The sequence below is a fragment of the Quercus suber genome, unplaced genomic scaffold (genome assembly GCF_002906115.3).
Source record: "Quercus suber isolate HL8 unplaced genomic scaffold, Cork oak 2.0 scaffold_1154, whole genome shotgun sequence".
Lineage (NCBI taxonomy): Eukaryota > Viridiplantae > Streptophyta > Magnoliopsida > Fagales > Fagaceae > Quercus > Quercus suber.
Genome location: NW_027070554.1, coordinates 1 through 3,164, shown reverse-complemented (window position 1 = coordinate 3,164; position 3,164 = coordinate 1).

The following is a 3,164-nucleotide window of genomic DNA, read 5'->3' as shown; positions in this document are numbered from 1 at the left end:
AAAAAAAAAAAAAAAAAAAAAAAAAAAAAAAAAAAAAAAAAGAGCAAGAAAGAAAAGTTTCAATTTGGCCCTCATAGTAGAAAAAGTATTTTGTATCAAATAATACCACGTTATCTATATCAAAATCTAATAAATGAAAGATATGTGTACAAAAATAATTATCCACTAACATGTCTTTGTTAATAGAGTTGTTATTTTTGGCAGACATATCTCTTATTTATTGGATTTTAATATAGCTGACATGATATCATTTTATGCCGAATACCTTCTCCCTATAGAGTGCCGATCCAGCATAAAAAAAAAAGGGGTCAAATTTGCATTTCATGGCCTGGTAAAAGTTCCAATCGGTATTTTAACCCAAAATTATGAATTTGCCTTTTATTTTATTTTTTTCAATTTTATTTTAATTTTTGGTATTTTTAAAATGTGTTTTGATCACAATGGATTCTTCTTTGGACAAAAGATGACTTCCAAATTGTATCTAACTATTTATATATTTTTACAAAAATAATTACTAATTAATTTTGATAATTATAATTTCCACAATTATCTCGTAGGTACTTCCATGCATGCATACATGACAATAATAATCTTTTAATTCCATTCATTCAAAGTTCAAACACACTTTGAAATCATTTTTCAACCAATAATTTTTTATTGTTTTTCTTAAAATAAAAAATTCAAAATTTCACCTTACTACTTACTACTGAATTCCATTGTAATCCGTTATGATATGAACTTTTATTCTCAGTCAAATATGGGATTTTATATGGGTAAATTGACCATTATTTTGCTTTGGTTTCTTTTTTGCTCACAATTTTGAAATTTTCTATTGTTTGCCTAATGAGGTTCCAACGACCATCAAGATAATTTTCTCTCAATTTCCAACTCACTCTCTTTGTTTATCAGTGAATGCTTTTGTTTGGTCTCCCTAAATATGTTTATTTACCTCAATTTATTGTTGAATACATTTATTTGACTTTGTTTTATCGTTGGAAAAGACTAAGGTACATTCCTTAGGTGCAGGTTCTCTATTTAAATTCAAAGTTTCAAACTTATAGCTTGATTTCATTTAATTCTCCTTGAGATTATGTTACATTTATTTGCCTAATGAGGTTCCAACGACCATCAAGATAATTTTCTCTCAATTTCCAACTCACTCTCTTTGTTTATCAGTGAATGCTTTTGTTTGGTCTCCCTAAATATGTTTATTTACCTCAATTTATTGTTGAATACATTTATTTGACTTTGTTTTATCGTTGGAAAAGACTAAGGTACATTCCTTAGGTGCAGGTTCTCTATTTAAATTCAAAGTTTCAAACTTATAGCTTGATTTCATTTAATTCTCCTTGAGATTATGTTACATTTATTTGCCTAATGAGGTTCCAACGACCATCAAGATAATTTTCTCTCAATTTCCAACTCACTCTCTTTGTTTATCAGTGAATGCTTTTGTTTGGTCTCACTAAATATGTTTATTAACCTCAATTTATTGTTGAATACATTTATTTGACTTTGTTTTATCGTTGGAAAGGACTAAGGTACATTCCTTAGGTGGAGGCTCTCTATTTAAATTCAAAGTTTCAAACTTATAATTTGATTTCATTTAATTCTCCTTGAGATTATGTTACTTATGTTTTGTATTGGTCAATTCATACACGCATTTGAATTTAATTAAGGAACCTAATATACTGCACATCATGAATTATACCTAACTTTTACCCTTTATTGTTTAAACAAAAACGCAATGACGAGTGATCCATTAACATTAATTATGAGTTTAACTAATATGAAAAAAAAAAAAGTGTATACACAAACCGGTTTAAAGGAAAAAGTTTTCAATTTTTTATGTGTTGGTGGAAAAGTCAATTCTGGTGTATTTTTAGTCATATAATCTTTTTAATAAGCCATATGACTTTTTAAATAATATGTGTAGATGATCTATAGATTTTAGAGGGATAAAATGAATATTCGAATCTAACTTCCAAAATGTCCAAGTGTGACACATGTTTCCTCAACAAAAAGACCCCATAAAATTAAGAATACAGAGTTAATGCTCATGCCAGTTTAAAATTAGTCACGGCTGATGCTGTTTAAGGGACTAAGCAGTTTCTAAGCATTTTCTTGGTCTATGTGGTAGTCAAAGTACACATAATTTATTTAATCTATAAACAATGTAGAGTGAATGTTCGTTATGGTTGGAAATCAATGCAAAGATAATATTATTGTTTGAAGGGAGTAAGCTAGAATGGTCATATATGGTTTAATTTATCCGTTTATGTGGTAGTCATTGGTCACTAGTCAAGTTGCTCCAAAATTAATTAATGAGTTTAAGCAATTTAGCGTGGATGATATTGGGAGATCAAGTTACACTTGCAACTACAGGCTCAAAATCTTTTTTTTTTTTTTTTTTCTCTCTTCTTTTATTTAGGAACCCACTAAATAATATTAACATTTTTTTTTAATAGAGTTTCAATTTATGATATTCGTTTATGTGATTTTTATTTTTTATTGTTAGACCAAGACACCAATCAGTTTTATTGGCATATCACTTGTTCTACCTATCTTATTATATGTTATATTATTGAATATGTTGCTAATTATTTTATTTTAAAGACAAAGTTTGACTATAAACTAAATTGTAGTTAATGGCTACAACTCTATTCAATATCTTTTTGTTGGACTGAAATTTTGACAAATCCACTATTAGAAAATATTTTCTTCTTAAATCCTCCATGATTGCAAAATTTCTAAAAGATTAAAAATTAATAACTATGTCATTAATTAAATGTTTAAATTTCAAGTTTTTTGTAGTTTTAAATTAAGTATAAATAATAAGTTTATGGATTGAATAGTAAATAACATCTGACTGACACGAAATTTGACATAAGTGTTAATAACATAAAGAATATATAATCCAACAGTTATATTTTTCAAAATATGTAATTATATTATTTTTTTTAGTGAGAGTTGTAGCCATGGACAATAACCCATTTTGATACCAAAATTTGTGCTTATTTTAATTAGTATTAGATAAATAATTATGGAGTTATGTTTTATTTATTCAAATAAATTAGTTTGGATTAGGATGAATTATGATAAGTTTTATTGGTAGATGATTTTGGTATATATCTTTATCTTTTTTTTTTTTTTTTTTTTTTTTT